Here is a 22,622-nt window from a genome sequence, read left to right as displayed (position 1 = left end):
ACTTAGCTAATAGCTCAGTTACAGAGCCTATCGTGGTGACTATCTGTCTTAATGGTGGGTTTGTCATACTTTTATGTACTTTTGGGATGCCGTAGATACTAGCCATCCTTGGTGTCTCTACATTAAATATTCCCACTCCTTTTCGCAAATGTCCCCATCTTGTAAAGCTCGATTATTGAGCTTGTGTATTTTAGTGGTTACCTGTTTGGTAGGATCTCTGGCTATTGGTAAATAAAACCTAGTATCACCTAACATCTCTGGCATTTTATTCACATAGATCACAGTATCTTAAACGACTATGCCTCCTCCTTTGTCACATGTTTTTATCACCTTGTCTTTACATGTTTTCAAACTTTCTAAGGCTTCATATTCTTCTCTATCTAGATTAAACTGTGTTTTCTGAACATGTTTAGTGAGGTTCACAAATTTATTATACAGAACCTTTTCAAAAATAGCTACTTCTGATGGTAATTGATCTATAGTACGCGTGAATGTTGATTTTAATGAAAGTCCTGATCGGTTCCTATACTCATCCACCATTGGTAGATCAGAGAAAAAAAAATGTGAAGCCTGACCTTCCTAAAGAAAGTCGGTAAATCTCTAAACAGTTCAAATTTGTTCAATCCTGCGTGAGGAGCAAATGTCAAACCTTTTGAGAGAACCAACAGTATCGTTGGAGATAAAGCTGTCTTACTCAAATTGAATATGGGTATTGTGGTTACTCCCTCCAACACCTCTTGTTTCTTGTTTCTAGATATTGATTGTATCCCATCGGGGGTTGGGTTGGAATTGATTGTATTCCAGATGTTGATTGTGCTGGAATCTCCGCTGATACTGTGGCCTCCCTAAAAAAGACAGAGGACCTCTTTGCCTATCATTTCCAAAACTCTGAGCCTGAAGACTACTGGCTCCAAATTGCCCTTCTCCCTCCGAATCCGAAGAGTCTGAAAAGGTAGTAACCTTTTTACCATAATTGAAGTGTCTATTTGGAAATTGGTTGTATTGGTTCATTTGATTTTCCTGTTGACTATAATAATGATCTGCCAAATATGGATACATTGATTATTTGCTAAAGAATCTTATATCTTTGTTCAACTTATCAATTTTACGTTTTATAAAATAGTCTGTATAAGAGTTCAGATCTTTTTCAATGTCCTCCAATTTCTTTTTTGACTCTTCTATTATGCCAGATGCTTTAATTTTATTTTCTAGATCCAAGATCTCTGCTAGTAGCTGTTCAATAACTTCCTTTGTGGTTTCGACTATAAGCATCATATAGTTTAGTGAACATCTGTTTGATATCATGGCCCATCTCTCCAGAAATTCTTTTATCTGAACAAATAGGCCAGGGATGTTCCTTACTCTCAAACCTTGGGGGATAACCCCTGCCTTTAGATAGTCAAGAATGTACTTGCCATGCAGCTCAATGCCCCTCATCTTTTCTTTAATGCCAAGAGCGTAATGGCATTCTCATTTTTATCTATAGATACCTGTGGCTGATTACCAAAACTTGATGAGCTCCCTACCATAGTGGCAAATTGCTCATCTGAAAAGCCAAATGTTGGTAAATTAGACATTGTTACTGTTTTAGATTTACCACCTGATTATCTAGGTTCTTGAAGAGACAAGCACTTACTCACTTATCCCATTACCACACAAAGAAGATACATACATAAATACAGTTACATATAATTCAAGATGCACATTACAACAAAACTGAAACCTGAACCCTTAAACCAACAAATAAATGTATAAACGCCTCAAGAAAAAAGGCGAAGCCTTCGATGAATATGAACACCCCTCACAGAAATGCTGCGAGAATTTACGATTTGAAAAACACACAGGCCCCCTGTAAAAAGGATAATACCCTAACAAGGAAACAACTTATTTGGAAAACAATTTCGCACCGGGCATAGTGCTCAACTTTAGACTGTGTAGCAGTTGAAACATGAATCCATAATTAAATCATGCAATCCAAAAACTGATGTGATATAAAACATTCTCTTTTTTATTATTTCTCTTCTTTTTTTCTTTCTTATATATTATTTCAAGTATTATAAAAAACATATACATACGTATAATAAATAGTTTTTGATACAAAAGACACTTATAGATCCTAAATCTGGAAACCACAAGTTGTTACACAGTATGGTATGCCTAAGGAATGTAAATGTAACAAGATGCTACACAAAATCAATCACAGTTGATCCACACAATATATTGAAATGATATTCTATAACACACCAGACTTGTGTCAATATCACAAAAATGATAACAGATGTTAATTATCACATATCGTATATGTACACTCCTACTTGTAGTCCTGTCCTCCTGTCTCCTAACTGATATAATTAATTTCTTGTAGTGTTTGTCTACATGTATTTTTATTGTGCCGTGGAGTATCCCTTGTGAGTACTCTTTCCTATTCATTGTTGTTGTATTTGCCGGCTACTGTAGAATTGATGGGTACTCTTCTTGTTCTGGTGCACTCACCCCAATGCCCCAGTTTTTGAAGATGTCTTTTTCTCTAAGCACAGCTTCCGCCATGTGTTGGTTTAACTAGGTTACTATGGTGTCTTCTTTACTGGTATCACCATTTTTTTATTCAAATTGAACGCAAACTATGTCCTCACTTTTTGTGTGAGACAGTGTGGGTATGTGTTGAAGGAGCCGTAGTAAGTTTCCCCTGTTCAATATATCGTGTCTCCCCGTTGATTTGCACTGCGGCTGAAGAATTGTTTTAAAACTATTTCTGACATAGATGGGAGTTGGTATTGATCTTAACGGAGGTTCGGGGTATGTTGTATCCTTGTACTGTGTCTCCCCTGTTGCATTGTCCAAGTTGATAAGCCCGAATCTTTGATTATTAGTTCCTTCTCCCATTGTTTCCTTGAGCGACCCATAGTCAGATTTGTCTTTAACCAGCTCTTTTATTATTTGTACAATTTCCTTTGTTGTACTGCCATTTTCGGTGCGTGTTAAGACCTGCAACGTTGGTGGACTTAATGTAACCTTGTCTGTGTGGTCGTCTTTATTCAGGGATTTGTTTTGTTTTTGAGTTTTAGTAAATATCGGGTATAATTTGTTTGGTGTTCACCTTTCCTGTGTTTGAGGGGAATATTTATGACCTGTGTAGAAACGTGCATGAGCTAACCCCTTATAATTTGTATGGACTTTTGACGTTTTAATTGGTTTGACTCTATTACTTGTTAGAATTTCCTAGTTCCTTTCCTCATCAGGGGTTCCCAAAATAGAAAATGTTGCAGCGAATGCTAACTTTAATTAAAAACTGAGTAAGCATAAACAATTTCTATTCTAACAATTGCGCTGCATGAAGTATTGGTAAATCTGCCCCTAGTATCTAGCAAGCTAGGTGAAGCATGCAGAGTTTTCGACCATTCCCTAATCAGGGCCAGCCAGTACATCAACTTCAGTGCAGTTCTCTGGACTATTCCTTTGTTGATGGATCATTAAACAGTTTTTGTTTTCTCCTGGGATCTATTTAATTGCCTGGATCTATTTCTTGACTCTCTTCAATGTTTAATGTCTGTTTTGCATGAAACAGCAGTGAATCACACATGTACCCACCTGTCCGAGCCACTCCATCTGCTGCTATGCTGACTGAGAGCACCCGGGCTGAGCATGACTGCTGCTACATGGCAAGGCAGCTGCTCTCTCCAGTGCCCTGCACAGTGCCAGTACTCTTGGCTGTGTGAGTCCCTCCTTGGCCGATTATCTAGGAGGAGCCAAGCCTCCACCTGCACCCCACTCCACACCTGGGGTACACTATTTGGGGTTCTGACAGGTCTTGTCAACTCTGGGTGCGACTCGCTCGCTCAACACTAGATTTCCTAGCGTCCGATGGGTCATTACCAGGTTCTGTGCCTTCCAGGTATAGTCTTCCCCCGTCAGACCACTGTTTCACATATTGCAGCTGCCATCTTGCTTGCTCGCTCCACTCTTCTGACATCACAACCCTGTTGCTAAGTCTATGGCCAAGGCACGCTTAGGATCCTTGATCAGGGTTAAGGAAGCCCTTGTCCTTGCTTCTGTTAAAGGCAGACCAGGATGTGTCACCATGCCGCCATCTTGGCTCCAACCTCCAAAACCACCACTTTAGAAAAAGACATTTGCCTACTCTACTCAGGATTTAGTTCAATCTATTGATGATGGTTTGCGTGGCTTGAAGAGTACACCTTTCAGCAATAGAGAAAAGAATAAAACATGCCCCCTTGGTCAATATATTGAAATCTCCCAGGTGCTGAGCTCTCTTGCACAAAAATCTCATTCATTGTATGACCAAGATGGGCTAAAAAATAGGTCTCGCTTATCTCAAGCTCTCATGGGATGGGTATTTCTATCTCACAGCACAGTTTCGGAATATTCTTGCTCCTGAGCTCACTTTTTGGGGTATTAATTCCTGTACAACTGCCTATTTGAAAGGATCTCATCTGTTGCTAGGCACTGCACTAGTCGCCTGGAGTCTGAGTGCACTGTGCATGCCATTGGTTGTGCTCTTAGGTCTCTGGGCCCAGGTCCAGGCCTGCTCTGAGAACAGGGCCTGATCTGCAACTCTGAGAAGAGCAGCCCTCTTATTCATTAGTTAGTTTCCACAACAACAGCATCAGCTTTTCATTTTTCCGGGACCTATTTAATTTTTGTAACTTATTTAAGTAGCAACGTGCATTTACAGTGCTATTACAAAGAAAGACTGGCACTAAGCACTAAATGAACAACACATTGTTAGGTATTTTTCAAAATATTCCCATTGCTTTAATTCATAAAAGAGGGTGCTGCAGTGTAGCAGTGATTTCCATATATACTAGAGGTGCTTTACTTGTGTGCATTGTGGAGGTCACAAGTGGGTCAGAAACTTTGGAGCCAGACATAAAGAACATGCAGATCTGCCTGTTCTGCCTGCAATCTCTCGCACTCTCTCTTTCTCTCCCCTCTCTCTCTTACTCTTCTCTAGTCAGTGGAAGAAGCCATCAAGCCCAGGATGTGCTCATGGGGCTGTTGAATCAAATTCAAGCGATTCTTATTCAACTGCTGAATGTTAGTAAGTAAGTAAAGTAAACAACTTGTAGAGCATGTAAATCCCTGAATGCGTCTTAGCATTAGCGAAGGAAAAGCAAGTCTACTGGCAGACCTAATGTTAGGGAGAACGCGCATAAAGACACATTTTTAGATGTTTTCTGAACAGTAGTAGGTCTGGTTGAGCTCTAAGTTTCAAGGGCATATAATTCCACAGTTTGCAGGTTGAGACGGAGAAACTTCTGTCTCCCCAGCGTGGAGGACGGCCACCACTTTAGCTGCTGAGGATCAAAGCATGCACTTGGGAGTGTACCACTGTAATGTTTTCTTGAAATTTTCTGGAGCAGCATTGTGAAGGACTTTGTGCGCCATGCAAATAGTTTTGAAGTTGGCCCACTCGCAAATTGGAAGCCAATAGAGGTTAATGATGGCTTGGGAGGTCGAGATGAATTTGGGAATTTTTATGATCTAGTGAGCTTCAGCATTTTGGAAAGTCTGGAGTTTGCTCAGAAGTCGTTGCTGGATACCTACGTATAAGAATTGCAATCGTAAATCCTAAAAAATGTTGGAACTCTTTCCGAATAAAAGGAAAAATATTCCTCAAAATTCTCAGCAGGAAAAAGCAGGGTGCAGTGACCTGATTTATTTGGTCTGTGAATTAAAGTTTTGTATCACTGAGCACACCTAGGTTTTTGGCAATAGCAACTGGGCAGGGGAGTGGACCAAGATGATGAGGTCACCAGGAGGCTGACCTAAACAATGTACCCCTCTGGGATGGCAATTCTTAAGTCAGAGTACGAAGTACAGTCGGTCCATGTTTCTGTGCCAAAATTATGCCTGGTGAGTCCACAAACTCGCAAAACACATATTTGTTTTTTATGAGCGAGGTTGATTGTTTAGTACAGGCCTCTATAAAGGAGACGCTGTTAAGCATAAATGTAAAATGGTATTCTTCACAGATGAATCAGTCAGGTTTAGGGGGTTCGCAGGGATAGTTCCTAACTCGGATACCCAGTTCCAGAAGCAATTCCCTTGAATAGTTTTGGATGGCGAAATGATCAGGGGTCCTGGCGCGGATGGGAGCAGATCGGCTTGCCTTTGGATGCCAGCGACGCATCCGCTGTGCGTTGGTGACGCATCCACTGTTCATTAGCGCCAGATGGTGGCCTCTACGATGTAGCTGCGCCTGGAAGAGAGAAACCTTCTACTTTCTACGCACAATCAGCGATGCTGCGGCCGACCAGGGAGCTTAGGCACAATGCACTAAATGATTATTCTGGCCTGATGAGTGCTTGATGCAAAACAGATGAGATAATGAGTAACAGTGAATTAATAAGTATAAAAGTTATGCGAGCGGTGCAATTTAAAAAACAATCACAGAAGCTTGAGCGAGCTTACAAGCATATGTTAAGCAAATAGCAAGTATGATGCGTGAATGGCCGCTCTCCATCCTGTCTGTTGCTGTGCGTCGTCATCAGGCTGACAATTTATGCAAAATGTGAGGTGGACCATCCAAAGATGGCAGTCACTGCGGTGTAGCTTCGTCAGAAGAGAGAAACCCTCGACTCTCTCTGAGCAATCAGTGATGCGGGCGGGGAGCTCAGGGACAATGCTCAATACAATTATTCTGGTCCAACGAGTGCTGGCGGCAAAACAGGTGAGATAACGAGTGAAGGTTTCTGGGTTCCATGTTCTAGATCTCCTCTGGAACCTCAGGTCGATGGTACTTTTTGTCAGCATGAAAGCGTGGATTGGAGAGAAATCATTGGCCAATCAAACATTCCAGTTCCAATTTACCATGACCCCTGAGAATCACAGACTCCCAGTTAAGTTTAGTTAGTTTATTACAAAGCCAAAAGCAGCTAGACGTACATCACCCGTAAAATGAGGGTGTAGAAATACATCAGAACTAATACAAAGCCAAATCTACAGATGACATTAAGGAGGTGCAGCATGCACAGGATGATCAGTTCAAGAATAAGGATACAAAAAATAACTGAGCAAACATCGAGATTCCTCTTTATTGGAAGTTTGTGGGTATAAAGCATTAATCTATCCCTACAGTACCACTAGCATGACATCCATACATAGCATTTCCTGAGGCAAGATTCAGTAACGTGTCAGTGTGTGAAACCTTCCCCAACACATTAGATGGTAAAGTAGCATACAGTTACAGTGCTTCCCCGGGCACTTTCCCTAACTTGGATACACCAATAACACAAGTAGTATACCAAGATGCATTCCAGTATCCCAATATCCAGTCAAGCCACCTCCTTGTAAGTGATTTTCCATTAGGAAGGTCCAGACCTTGGCGAGATGACCTTAACTCCCAGGTTTGCTCCGATGAGAAAGTACAACAGTTCTCCATTATCAGTTTCAGTTCTCAATGTATCCTCTTCTCCCTGACCTAACTCTTAAAACAAAGACAAAATTCTAGCTAACAAGGGTGAATTTTTCACCTGCAACAGAAACGTGAGAAAGAACAAATCCATCATGCACATGAAATTCAACTATTAAATCTACTATGAGAGCTTCCAGGGAAAATGCATTTCAGGCCTACAAAATCAGCTAACATAAAAAATAGCACACAGGCCTCACAAAATTACACATAAATGAATGCTTTTTACTGAGCATTTCTAAATTAACACGTTACACAAGCACATCAAATACGTGAATAATTGTCAGCAGCATACACGATTTCTGCACGTTAATATTTTCACCTAAACACATATGAATTTCAACTTTAATTTCTTCAAGTTTATATGAAAATATCTCTAATACCGCACAATTCACGTTATTACAGTTCACGTTCTACTGTCCCAAGTTAATACGACAAATGATTATATGCGGGTACAAACTACTTGTGATTATGATGCAACCCAATAAAAGAAAAATGAAATTTGTGCTACATTACTAGCAACAATGAATTTAAAAGTTATGCAAGCTGTGCAATTTAAAAAAACGGTTAGACAAGCATGAGCACACTTACAAACATATGTAAATCAAATAGCAAATATACTCTCGGTAAGGCCGATCTTCGACCTGCCTGTCGCTATTGGTTACAGTGGCTTTCTGTTGTGAGCAATAAGACATGTTGTGCAAAGACATACATGTTGTCAGTATTGCCCATACATATGAGCAGGGCATGTCAAGTGCGTGATTATTTTCTTTATATTAAGGCTCTTGTTTATAACTTTGTTCGTATTTGTTTTTCTTAAGATTGGTAGTAGATTTTAGTAGGCTCTAAGTATTTTTCATTTCAACACTTAAGGCCCTGCGTGGGAAGATCACATTTCTAGTGTTTACTGTTTTGACAGGTGGCACGCATTTTAATTTGTTGGTATCAACTGCAGTAGATTTGGGTTCCCACTTTTTTTGGGTGCATAACAGAGCGCCCAGGCAAGTAATGTAGAATTTCAAACCTGTCAATCAACATTGATTTTGGTGATGTGAATTAAGGTACTACTATCTATTGGCCTCACAGTGGTCATGTAGGAGGTGTTTGTGTACATGGAAATAAAATATTTGTAAGTTTGGTTAGACATGTATTTACCTTGCTTCTACTGACACTAAACACCAATCCTTTTTTCACAGATTAATACGTTTTTACACTACGAATGATGTCGGCCACAACTAACGATCCAGGTGAGTTGGTTTATTTTGATTGCACTATGTGTATATAGTCAAGTCATGAGTGATATTCTATGTGTGGTCTCGTGGATGAGGAGGTGCATACTTTTGCTAGTTTACCTACTCACAACTGGCTAATTTCAGTGTTTCATTAGTTTTGTTTTATAACAATAACATCACTTTAACTTCTTTTTTCAGTGAATTTCTAAGGTTTCATTACTGAGGTTTTGTAACTGAAACTAACAGTAACGTCATAGTACATATGCAGATGTATAATCTGCTTGTTTTACTGTTGCTGAGTGTGGGCAGGGGCCATGACTCCCAAGAGACGTAATCTCTAATGGAGGGGGCCATGATGCCCCTCCTCTCTCTTAATAATGTTAGAAAATAGCAGTGTGATTCCCTTGGCACATGTCCTCTACTGGGAAAATAAATTGTAGTATTACTTTTGTACTCTAGTAATACATGTGTAAATGGGTGTTTATTAGTACAGTTGCTCTAAATAACATGTTATTGGACAACATTTGTTTTCACTACTATGCATATACATATACAAAACATCTGTAAAAATAAAATAAATGGCCTAATCTCTTGTAATAATGTATTATAAGTGACTAGCTGGAGCCCAAGCACTGCTTGGGCCACATCCTAACTTCTGTGAAGGAATGCATGCTGTCTGAAACAACCTGAAGGAATTCCCAGGGCAGATCCCTCTAAGAAACGAAAATCACTTCATTCACAGACAAATGGTAGAGAAATGTATTTATTTGCTCCTCTACCTTTAACACATGCGAGAAATAGTTTTTGGTTCTTGGATGAGCCGGTGGTGCTAAATCCTAGAGGCTGCCTAAGCATAGCTGGTAAAAGGCTCCATGTAATATGCCACACCATCAGCATCATCTTCCTTTATAGCTTGCAGAAGATTACGTTGCATTCGGGGACATGTAATTTACTTTCAAAATTGAAAATCCCAGCATGCTGTGGGCTAAAAGGGCAGGTCCAGCAAACTAAATCACAGATAACATCGTCAGGCTACTCGTTTGCAATGTAATGGTTTTTAAGAAGGAGGGGGAGCAACATGTCAAATAATGTCACATATTATATGTATAAATTCCCCTTTTACTTTACATTGCTTTACATTATTAGGATATTGCAGGTCACCTTGGGGTTTTGTGACCAGTGAAGGCACTATGGATATTTTGGTTTGAGAAATCTTCACAAAACATTCCAAAACAAAGCATTCCCATGCATATTTGATGGGATTTTTGAACAGCGAGACAGTTAAAAGGGCTGAAGGGTATTACATCAAATTGAACAGAAAGCTAGATATTTACCAAGAAAGTACACTTTTTGTGATATGGTGTAAATCCATTTAGTCGTTTTTAAGAAATCAAGGTTTCAAATATTTGTATATCTGGATGGTTGGGTTGGCTGGAGCCTGGCGAAAGTCGAACAATCATGCAACTTCAAATAATAGAGCAAAATGATTGGCTGAGATTGACAATTTCTCCTTTGCCAACAGTGCTTCTGCAGGAGTGAAAAGCTCCTGTGAAAATCCTGCAAGACCAGCTTAAGCTGTTGCTCTGACTGGCTGGCTGTACCATAAAGAGAAATATTGCAGAATCTATTTTAGGACACAGGAACTTAGGGGCATATTTATGAGCCTCTTTGCTTTGGTCTTGCACCACACAAAGCAGTGCAAGAGTGATGTAAATGTTAAATGAGATTTATGAAGCCATGCAAAGTCACCTTGTGTGGCTTCATAAATCATGGGTAATGTAATGCAGAGCAAATTGTTGTTTTGCATTACTTTGCATCAGTGAGGTGCTTCCATTGGTGTTGTGTTCATGAATTTAGATGCATTCCCAGATTTAGAAGAAGGTAAACCTGGGAATGCACCAAAAGGATACACCTCCCAGGAGAGGCATAACAAGGAGAAATATCTTTATTTCTCCTAGTTTTTTCCTCTTTATGAGTGCTGTATTTGAATTAACATCTTACACCGATGATACGCAGATTGTGGTATCTCTGCTCCCGGGGAGAGAAGAAGGAATAGCTGCCAGGTTCCAGGACTGTATGACTGCGGTGAGCTCATGGATGGCAGGTAACTGCCTAAAACTGAACTCCTCCAAAACCGAGATCCTCCTCTTTGGTGCTGATGTCAGTTTCTGGAGCCCCAAATGGTGGCCCGACGATTTGGGAGCCCCACCCATTCCGGAAACAAAGGTAAAGAACCTAGGAGTTCTTATTGACAGCCAACTATCCTTCAAACCTCAAATCAATACATTAACCTCCTCCATTTACTGGATCATGAAAACCATTAGGAAGGTTCTACCAGACAGTAGCAGGAAAACGGTGGTGACAGCACTTGTGCTGTCACGCCTCGATTACTGTAACAGTCTTTTCCTGGAAGCCCAGCAGGGGCTGCTCAATAAACTGCAGATGCTGCAAAACGCGGACGCACGACTGAATATTGGACTGCCCAAGTTTGCGCCGGTGGCACAGGAATTGAGAAAATTGCATTGGCTTCCGGTGCGCAAACGGATAATGTTTAAGTCACTTTGTATTGTGTACAAGGCAGTGCATGGACTAGGTCCATCTTTTCTCCAACAGCACTTTCAACTGTACACGCCAGGCAGACAGTTGAGGTCCGCCAATAAAGGGCTAGTTAAGACTACTCGGATTAGGAAAGCACGATGGGGAGGCAGAAGTTTCATCTCTGGAGCCTCCACCGCCTGGAATGCCCTGCCCCTGGCCCTGAGACAAAGTACGAACCTGATGGCCTTCAGGAAAAATATTAAAACATGACTTTTTGGCCTTTAGGAACCGACTGTCATCTTGGGGAGATATCATATCATTTCAGCGCCAGGACACCGCTCGGTAACAGCGCGCTTTATAAATGGTATCAATAAATAAATAAATGTATTCTGTAGCACACATAGAAAGAAGAAAAAGCCTCTGAAGATTGTTTTTATGCAGGAAGGTGCCCCTTCCTGCATAATGAAATTCTGCCTACAAAACAGGCACCCTCGCACTATCATGCAAGGGTGCCTGTGTTGGCACTAAGCTGCCAAAACAGGGCCAGCTCAAGGCGAAAGGACTGGGATGTGCGGTATTGTATATATAAGGACGTCCTTGGGGCCAACTATGCCTCCTGTTACCTCCAGTAAGGCGCACATGGCAGGATAGCTGATAGGGTGTCGGAGGACATGCTCTCTTTCGCCACCACTGTGCCAATGTGCCTCTTGGTGTACTACTAGTAGGGGAATGAAGTCCCCTTGGCTTTTGAGGGTCCTTGGGGGCTTCCTACCCATCCAGTTACCTCCAGTAAGCCCCACACAGTGGGTCTGCTGAGAGGCGTTCGATGGCCACGCCCCTTTTCTCCACCACTCTGCAAATATGCCTCCTGGTGTACTACTAGTTGGGGGATCAATTCCCCTTGGCTCTTGAGGGTCGTTGGGGCCATCTTCCCTCTTGTTACCCCCAGTAAGACACACACACCTGGAGTGCTGAGAGGTCATCAGAGGTCACTCGCCCTTTCTCCACTGCTTTGCAAACGCGCCTCTTGGGGCACTACTGGTTGGGGAAAAAGTACACTTTAGTCCTGAAGCCCTCAGAAGTAAAATGGAATTAATTCCCCAACCAGCAGTGCAATAGCCAGTAGGTAGTTATAGTGAGAACCTAAGTTTCCATAGGAAAAGCATGTTTTGTTTTGCCAATATCTTTGCCACCGCTTGACGAATCTTCACGTACTTTAAAAAAAAAACTTCACCTTTTCAATTCAACTGCTTTGCTGAAAATTATAGGGTGATCCGTCAAGCATGAGGCCAAGAAAAAAGGAGGGCCCAAAACGCGTCTTCCCCATGTCATGTCTTTGGGGATTTTTCATTTTTTGAACATGACTACAGCCCAAACCACTGATCGGAATTACACCAAAGTTGTCAGAAAGCTAGATGTTGTTCCAGAAGGCGTGCTTCCTGTGACTTAGTGTAAATCCGTTCATAAGTTTCAGACATTTTTAAGTTTAAATAATATAGATATTTGGGAGCCCAAAATTCTACTGAAATCCTACTGAAATATGTTTGGCTGCCAATACTTCAAACAGGAAGTGTTAGCGGCCATCTTGGGACTCGGATTGAAGCCGAGTACCCCCAAAAAGTAAAAAATAATGAAATGGGGCAGGTGGGGAATACCATGACTGCCCAGATATGATGGGGGTCCCCACAGAGACTCCACCTTGCAGCAAAATTAAAAAACAAATCACAGAGCGGGCTTCGGCGCTTCTTTTAAAGGAATCCCTTGGGTGGGCCAAATCCTGTGGGCATATGAAAAATAAGGGAGGGGTGCATAGGGTTCCCCCTCCTAGGATTAATCAAATCCCAGGGACCACCACCTTCCAGTGGATTTTTACTTAAATTATGCGGGGTTGCTCGCATGGCACACTACACTCAAGAAACCACCACCTCCCAGGACTTCTTTACTTATTAAATGGAGGACCTCTCGGACCCCCCAGCCCTGGGGACAGCTATCTCCCCAGGGCTTTAGAAGAAAACATGTGGGGGGATAAGTAGATTCCTCCCTGCAGCCCAGAAGACCACCTCCTCCCCGTGGCTTTTTGTTTAAAGAACACAGAGGGCCATGCAGACTCCTTCCTGGAGACATAGATGGCTGGAGGGACCACCAACCCCCAGGGCCGGCTCCTGCTTTCTCCCACCCCTGGCTGTTTGCTCTGGCTTGGCTTGAATTCAGCTTTCCATCTACACTACGGACACAATCAAGTTAGCCTTGATTTATGTAAGTCAGAGACAATTTTGTTAAAGGATACGACAACAAGAGTTTCTTGATGTCAGTGATGACTTCTGCCTTAGATCTACATTGTGAGGGATCACAATTCAGGTAGAATGGCGATTGCACATGACACATTCCAGTAGCCAAGAGACATTATACCACTACTACCCCCCGAACCATCAATCATCGCAGGGTGCGCACATGCTAAGTTCTTCAGGTACCACTAACTCACTGCACCACAAGTCATCTTCACGTGGCCTTATTAAGGCAGAATTCACTATGCAAAAAACATTGCTCCAAGTGTGGCCCCCCTGCACTACACATTATCGCAGGATACGTACAAGCTCAGCGCCAAAGATACTACTAACTCAGTGCACCATAAATCATCGCAAAGAAGACTGAACAGTTTGCAGTCAAGTTGAGACATACTGTCCCTTTTAAATGGAATTCATGCAGAATTCAATTGACAAAACACATTAGTCCAATTACTATACCCCGCACCACACATCATTGCAGGATGCGTACACGATAAATGCCAAAGGTACTAGTAACTCAGTTCACCAAAAATCATTGTCACGTGGCATTACTAAGATAAAATTCACAAGACAAAAAACATTACTATCAGTACGGCCTGCCCGGACCAAGCATCATTGCAGACTCCACAGAACCTTGTAGTTTCAGGTACCACTAACTCAGTGCAACCCAAACTAAGTATAACACCTATCAAACCTACACAATATCCCTTTAGTATGCTTCGTTCAAAAACTTCTTTTATATCACTTATAGATTTAGTTGAATAATAAAATTCACGCTGCAAGTGCAAAGACACACTTAATGTCAATCTACACTGCAGACAGCACAGGTTACAATTTGAACTATAATGTTCCTGAAACATAAATATTTCAACAGTGTATTCTATATATATTCTATCTTCCACTTCAATCATGATTACAGATGATGCAGTCCACCCTAAGATCTAAACTACGGACAACAGGGTTTACAACTTGAATTCAGTTTTACATCTACACTATAGACAGTAAAGAATACAGCTTTGATTACGATTATACTGTATGTATTCAGATTTTGTTAAAATAAGTGATAATAATCATTCTTCTATAACTGTGCTGACTACTTGCTTCAATGTACACTGCGAACAGTAAGGTTCACAACTTAAATTCAGCTTTGGATCTACACTACAGACAGCATTAAATTCAGCCTCGATTTATTTAAAGCAAAGACAAAAAGTAGTGCTGTTGCACTGCTAGTATGCACAAGCACCTTCAATCGCTGCATCCTGTGAACTATGCTCACAAAGAATGTAGAAGACTGTGCCAAAATGTACCTCCACCACCGGCAAAACCAAGTACCTCTGGGACATCACCTTCAACATCGCCACCAGACATACATCCTCATTTTGAGAAAGTTAAGAATCCACTGCGTGAAATCCCATCGTTTAATTTTTTATGGGGAGCAATCAGTACACCTAGTTTGCACAACAATTGATAACCATCGATGCTAGTTTATTTTTTTTTCTCCCTCAAAGTTCATACAGTCCAGTATGCAACAGTAATTTGTTTGAGTGCAGCCCGTTCAGACCACGCATCATCACAGGGTGAGCAAACGCTATACATCAGGCTTACTACTAACTCATTACACCGTAAATAATCGCCACGTGCCCCTGTTAAGGTAAAATTCAGTAGTCAAAAGACATTCTTACCAGTGCGGTCTGCCTAGACCACGCATCATCGCAGGTTTCACAGAACCTTCTAGTTTCAGGTACCACTAACTCAGTGCAAAGCAAACTAAGTATAACACCTATCAAACCTACACATTATCCCTTTAGTATGCTTCCTTCAAAAACTTCTTTTATATCTCTTATAGATTTAGTTGAATAATAAAATTCACTCTGCAAGTGCAAAGGCACACTTAATAACAGTCTACACTGCTGACAGCATAGGTCACAATTTAAACCTCACTTTTTCTTCATTGGAGACCTCAATTTCTTTTTTGGAGACAAAAATGGCTACACCACTGGAACAATTATCTTATTCTGATCATTTTGTTGCTCAAGAATTGATAACCATCGATGGTACTTATTTTTTCCCCCTCAAAGTACATGCAGTTCAGTATGCAACAGTGAAAGGTTTGAGTGCAACCCATTAAGACCACGCATCATCGCACAGTGAGCACACGCTATACACCAGACGTACCACTAACTCAGTACACCGTAGATAATAGCCACGTGCCCTTGTTAAGGCAAAATTCAATAGTCAAAAGATATTATTACCAGTGCGGTCTGCCTAAACCACACGTCATTGCAGGTTCCACACAAACCGACCCTACCTTAGTGCACCACAACTCATGAACTCTTTACGATAGAATCTTCTGTGTATTATTTCACATGTAGTGCTACTACCTTTGTACAGCAGAAGTCATAAACCGTTTACGATTGAATATCTGTGTATGACATGATGATTACTATTCTACTTGTTACCAACAGCAGCATAATAAAATGAAGTCGAGCGCATGTGCCCGTACCCACTTCAACTATCTATCTGTGTCTGTGTATTCATTATGTTTGCAAAATGCTGCTCCTGCACCCTACCCCAAAACTATATCAGCAATTTACATGAGCACCGTATTTACGATACATTTTCAGGCACAAGTAGATTACGTCATTTCTCTACAATACTAGGATATGGACATGACTCCGAGCCTTGAACACTGATTTCCAGCACCAAGTTCGACAGTACACCCGAATGACCACATAAGTATATATATTAGCTGCCCTTTATGTGCCAAAAACTGCATTCTAAAGGTTTCATACCCTGTATTACTACAGCTACAACACACCACTGAATGTACAACAAACATTCATATTTGCAGAAATGTGTCATATCCACCACCTTTTATCTGTGTGGAACTATGGATGAATGTAGGATCAGTGATTCCCCGTACCTTCCATGTTGGCCATGTTGTGGGACTTCACAGACATAATGACACATTTACGTGTACGAACTGGGTGACAACAGCACTACAACACGGACACCCGAATCAGTTGTACTCATATAGCTCACGACGGAGCCACGCCCATAGCTCTGGAGTCATCGTTCACAGCCTCGCGCAGCACTGCCATACGTCAATCCAGCCCACTCCGCTTATGCTTCCAGGAAAACACAGCAACGCTACATAGCCCAGATTTCCATTGTAATGATTTCTTACTTCCGGGTCTAGTTGTCAAAACTGCACACACACACTTCCTCATGACTGGTATACACCCACACCACATCCATGTTTATAACTAGAATTATAATACTGAGGCTAACTCTTTACCAACTCTTTACCAGAGTCTGAAGCTGCCATTTACGGTTCCTATGGAAATTTGTAAAAACTCCAGCACAGTAACGGTTTATATTAGCAACATTGTGTGGTGAACTTGTAACCTGTGTGCTCACTTAAGTGTTCCACAAACTGTTACTATGGTAACAGGCACTAAGTAGTTTGAGGGTAGGGTTGAAAGGTATTGCTGCACAGAAACTGTTATATTTACCCAGGAGAAAGCAAACTAAGACAGAACACTGTTTAGCAGATTTACAAGCCCCTTGCGCCACTTTTGCATAACTTTTCCCATGTTAAAAGTGATGAAATAGTAGCACAAGGGACTTGTAAATATGCCCCTATGTACATTACGAGCAAAAGAAGTACACAACTCTTCGAATTCTATATCGATCATAATTAGACAGTGTTGTTTCACGATTTACAATGCACTTCAGTAAATACTTCGTGCCTATTTAAATGGGAGACGGGATTGTCGACATTACAAAACTTTGGGGCATATTTACAAAGAGGACGTTAAAATTGTTGCCGCTTTAACGCCAGCAAACTACAACTAAAACGGCGATAATGGACTTCAAAATCATCCTTTGTTATCTTATCGGAAGATTTTTTCAACATTGCTGTTTGCTATGCAAGAGTGAGAGCCGAGGCTCTCACACTGCCATAGCAAACATGGGGGCATATTATCAAGCACAGCTTTAAAATGTTCTGATGTAAACGTGAACTTCTATTCAAATTCTCACGAATTGTCAAAAGCCTATTATTAAGACATTATGGCCGCTTTAACGACACTTTCCAAACACTAAAGCGACAATAATTTTAACGCTGTCCTTGTAAATAAGCCCTCAATATTGCGATAAATACAGTGATAATTTAGGTTCGCAAGTGAAAAGCTTGTTAATATAAGATTGTACACTTAACATATCAATCCACCTTGCATAATAAACATGCTTAAGTCTACTTCAGAACAGATATTAGGATCCGACATAAACCGCAATTAGCGAGAGTTTTGCTATCGATTCTCAAATCCAGGGCCCCCTTGTAAATACAACGCTGTTGTTCTACCGCCCTCTACCATGTTATATTGTCATAGGAACACCTTCCTTGCCTCTGGGAACACCTACATTGCAACTCATTGGAGATACGAGGAGAGCCCTTAGCAAACCGACTGCTAACATGCATTAATGCATTTTAGCGTCACCTAGTAAATAAGGGGATATCATTTTCACTGCAGTTTTGGCTTATTATTAAATAATTGCGGCCAAATAGAACTTATTAATATGCCCTCAAGTTTGCTATAATACAGGAATATATATATATATATATTACTGTGATGGTTTTGACCTTTCTCAAAAGGGGAGGTGGGGGAAAGTTGTTTGTACAGAATTAGAACTCTCTAAGTGGAAACACACTTGCCCCAAAATGGTCTCTGTTTTGTTAATATTTATTTCTTACAGTCCTGACAATTGGGGTGTATCGCCATTCAATACAAAAGAAGAAATAACTATGCAGTCCTGGAACACATTCCTGGTATATAGTCTCTCAGGGTTGGATTTCCTCTTCTAGCTGTTCTGCTTCCACACTGCGACCATGGCCGGTGCTTCCCGAAAGGCAAACAGAAAAAAAGAAAGGACACTACGGTCACTGTCTGTCTGTTTGGTCAATAGTCTATAGGGTGCTCCCCATCACCAACATTCCTAGGTCACCGCACGTAGTGAGGTATAAAAGGTACTGGTTGGGAAAGGTAAAGGTATAGGGTTCTTGGGTCAAGGGTGTGCCAAACATTCACTAGCAAGTGCCCTCATTTATGCCAGAAACCCTTTCCCTCCAACCTCCTCTTCCACACTTCCTTCCACGTCACTTGCCTGGAGCTACGGCCCCCCTGGACCATAGCGTTGGGTATCTCAGTGTCCTGGGACCTCAGGGAACCACTGGATACAAGCGCGTTGTATTTTGCAGGATTCCCCTCCTGTAGCGTCATGCCGACTTCCTTGGGCTTCCCGTCCGTCTCCGCTGGTTCTTGCGCTTCCACCGTTGCTCCGCTTTCCAGTCCCTCGCGCCTCTCCCTCGCGTCCGGCTTTCTCCTCGTCCCGCTGCAATCTCCCGATGATTCCTCACATTTGGGGTAACGGTCGCACGACTCCTCCCCGTGTCCGTTCTCACTGTCTCCTCTCTACGACACTGGACCGCTGGTTGTCGGATCGTAGGGTGCCCAGCCGGGTGCCATCTTGGAGTTCTCGGCTATCCCATGTTCCGGCCAGCCCATATTACAATTACCTACTGGCGGTCGCCAGTAGGTAGTTATAGTTAGGACCTATTTTCCATAGGGAATCCGCAACATTCTATTTGGAATAACTTTGGCGCCGGTTGATAAATCTTCGTGAAATTTTCAAAACTAATGGCCAGCTCCATTACGCTCCTTTCCTGAAAGCCTCGAGATGATTTGTGTAGCGGAGGCTGAGAAAAATGGGAGTCCCAAAACGTGGGAGAGATGTAATCCTCAGTTCAGACTCATGCCTTTTTCTTAAATGGTGTCAGTCTGTTCAGTAGTTTCTGAGAAAATTACAGTTAAAAGCATATATATATCTATAGGTGCAGTGGATCCATGCACCCTGAGCGCACCGTGAGCGCAGCCTGCGCGCACCCTTAGTGCACCCTTCCGATCACGCGCTGAATGCTAATTGGCTGTCAAGTGGTTGTCAACATTCGAAATCAGGAACTGTTGGCAGCCATTTTGTGCCTCGGTAGAAGCGAGGCTGAAGAAGTCAGTGGAATAAGTGTGCAAAAGGTATAAAGGGGGCAGGGTAGAAATATCCTGACCCTCTAAACCTGCTTAGGGGGTCCCCCAAGGATTCCCAGGGGCGCGGATCCTGCCGTAAATAAGAAACCTGAGCTTTTTTTATAATTAGCCTCCGGGGCGGCCAAATCCCAGGGGCAAAATTATTACATTTTAAGGGGTCCAGGGGGGCCGCCACCCCGGGGCTTTATGTATTGTGGGAGGGGGCTGCATGGCCCCCCTCCTGGAGCTCCCGAGGGCCCTGGGGACGGCCACCCCCCAAGCCGGCTCCTGCAGTGTCCCGGGGTGCCCACCCCCGGGACACTGCTCTTTGCTATTAGAGAGCGGGAGTCTCCTGCCCTCCCATAGCAAACTTGGTTTGGATTTTGAAAGAGAGAGCAGGGAAACCTGCTCTCTCTTTCAAAATCCAAACCATATTGCTTTTCCACACGGGCAGCTGCATGTTAGTAGCTTCCCATGTGGAAAAGCACTTCCGGCTCCAGACGCGGGGAGCTGGCTGGGGGCATTGGGGGTCCCCCTACGGTCCCCAATGTTTCTTATAAGCCCAGGGGGTTGGGTTGCCCAGGAATAATAAAATTTAGTGATAGGGGCTATTTTTTTTATGATAAAATTAGGAGTCGCGCACCCAGTGCGGCGCTCAGTGCGGCCCCCTGGTGTGCACGCATTGGATGCACGATTCATAATCCGTAGTGTGTGCAACTCCAACGCGTTTGGTGCACGACTTCCAAGCGCTCGATGTACGACTCTGACGCGTTCGGTGCGCGACTCCAAGCAAAAAATTCCAATTTATTTTTAGATATACATCAAACTTTTGTGTTTAGTTCTTAGGTGGCTCTAAAATGAACCCTTGTGTTTATTGAGAGATTTTGTTACCTACAAGTAAGTACTTATGCAGAGTCTAAAGTTCAAGAGGAAGACTCTGTTTCCCTCATCTGTAAAATTTACACCATCTCTCCTATAGATGCCATGCATATTGAAACACAGATTGTTGTGGTAAATGGACCCTATTCTATAGTCTAGGAGAAAAGCAGAAACAGATGTATTCACATGTTTCCTAGCTTTCTCAATCTGTGGACAAAATTGTTTGGACCAGTTCCATTTCTGCCTTTGGCATATGTTAGAATAGACAAAGGCAGTTTGGGGGGAAAGTGACATCAATTCTCCAAAGGTGTCCTTCATAAGCATTTCCAGATCTATCCCAGTCAAAGTGCCTAGGTAATTGCCACCACAGTGTACAATTATAAGGTCAGGGTGTTAGAGATGCAAAAAGGATTTAACCAATGGCATCAATTGGTGCCACTTTAGCCCTCTTTGATCCATTTAATGTCTACATTTGGCAAACCTAGGTCTTTGTGAATGCCTTTGTTTTCTGCATACCTATGGCTCCAGAAAATTTTGCTGTGTCCCACAATCCACACGCTAAGCATCTTGAAGGGAGATCTGGATGCACTCAGATGGTCTCTGTAAATGAAATGGCAGTTTGAAAAGTAAGATTTTTCTAAAATGGTGGATAAGATGCAGTTTTGAAAAAAGAAAAGAAATGATTGGTTGTTTGAGAACATTCTACACTGAAAACTAGGGTTCATGATTCTGTTTTTTAAAAGCATGATTTTTATTGGTTAACAAAATCTGATTGAAAGGAACATTACATAGGATAAGCTTATATGTTGAAAAGTCAAGCACACTTGCTGTTTTGATTAGCAACATTGTGTGGTGAACTTTTGACCTGTGTGCTCAGGTAAGTGTTCCATGAACTGTTTCTATGGTAACAGGCAGAAGGCAGATTGGGGGTAGGGTTGAAATTTATGTCATTTGGAAAGGGTTGAAATGTATAACCAATAGAAATGTGTGTTTGCTTTTGAAATAATGTGGAAAGCAATGTGATTTGATGATTACATGTATATATGTGCAACATGAGAGGGAAATTTTGCCATTCTTTGGTTTTGCTGACAGGTGCACAGTACGGAGATTCTGAATAAGAAAATCTGGTGTGTGACTGACATACTTCTTGATATACAAAACAATTTGAAAGGTGAGCTATTAATTTGTGAGGGGGTGTATGTGGTGCATTTTGACTTTAATCAGACTAATGTGTTTCTCCTGCTAAAGTGCAGGAAGTACTTTTTTTCTAGAATCTTATTGTGAGTGTGTGTGATTTAAGAAACCATTTTGAGATAAGCATTTGTGTATTTCATGTGCTTGCAGAGAGATAACTGTTTAAAAAGCTGTGCTGTTCTCATGGTTTGGTAGAATTAGAAACCAGTCATTGTTTATGTATTTGCAAAATGAGTCAAGTTTCTACACTAAAATGCAGTACTCCTTCTAGACTATAAAATGTGTTTTGGTAAAATGCAAGGGATAGTGTTGTTTGTCTAGAATTACACAGTGAGTATGTGTGCATTTAGGAATCATTCTGAGAGAAGCACTCTATACTAATGTGTAGTAGAAAATGTTGTGGAATATGTGCAGTCACCTTTTGTTTTGTAGACTAGTAAATGTGTTTTGGTAAAATGTAAGGGATAGTGTTGCTTGTTTAGAATCACACAGTGAGTCTGTGTGCATTTAGGAATAATTTTGAGAGAAACATTTTGATACTAATGTGTAGTAGATAATTTTGTGGAATGTGTGCAGTCACCTTACCTGTTGTAGACTAGTAAATGTATTTGTGTAAAATGCAAGGGATAGTGTTGTTTCTCTAGAATTACACAGGGAGTCTGTGTTCATTTAGGAATAATTCTGGGAGAAGCACTCTATACTAATGTGTATTACAAAATTTTGTGAAATGTGTGCAGTCACCTTACGTCTTGTACACTAGTAAATGTGTTTTGGTAAAATGTAAGGGATAGTTTTGCTTGTCTAGAATCACACAGTGAGTCTGTGTGCATTTAGGATTGATTTTGAGAGAAGCATTTTGGTACTAATGTGTAGTAGAATATGTTGTGGAATGTGTGCAGTCATCTTACGTCTTGTAGACTAGTAAATGTATTTTTGTAAAATGTAAGGGATAGTGTAGCCTGTCTAGAATCACACAGTGTGT

At 41.6% G+C, this 22,622-nt stretch overlaps 1 long non-coding RNA gene across 1 annotated transcript; it reads left to right on the top strand.

Moving 5' to 3' along the window:
• Positions 1–758: 758 nt before the first annotated feature.
• Positions 759–21,619, top strand: LOC147659503 (uncharacterized). The gene is made up of 3 exons (XR_015307226.1): positions 759–952; positions 8,629–8,679; positions 21,539–21,619. It is a non-coding gene; the product is annotated as an uncharacterized LOC147659503 (long non-coding RNA).
• The last annotated feature ends 1,003 nt before the right edge of the window (positions 21,620–22,622 follow it).

Source organism: Lissotriton vulgaris, unplaced genomic scaffold (assembly GCF_964263255.1).
Source record: "Lissotriton vulgaris unplaced genomic scaffold, aLisVul1.2 SCAFFOLD_2992, whole genome shotgun sequence".
Lineage (NCBI taxonomy): Eukaryota > Metazoa > Chordata > Amphibia > Caudata > Salamandridae > Lissotriton > Lissotriton vulgaris.
This window is presented reverse-complemented; position numbering and strand designations above follow the sequence as displayed.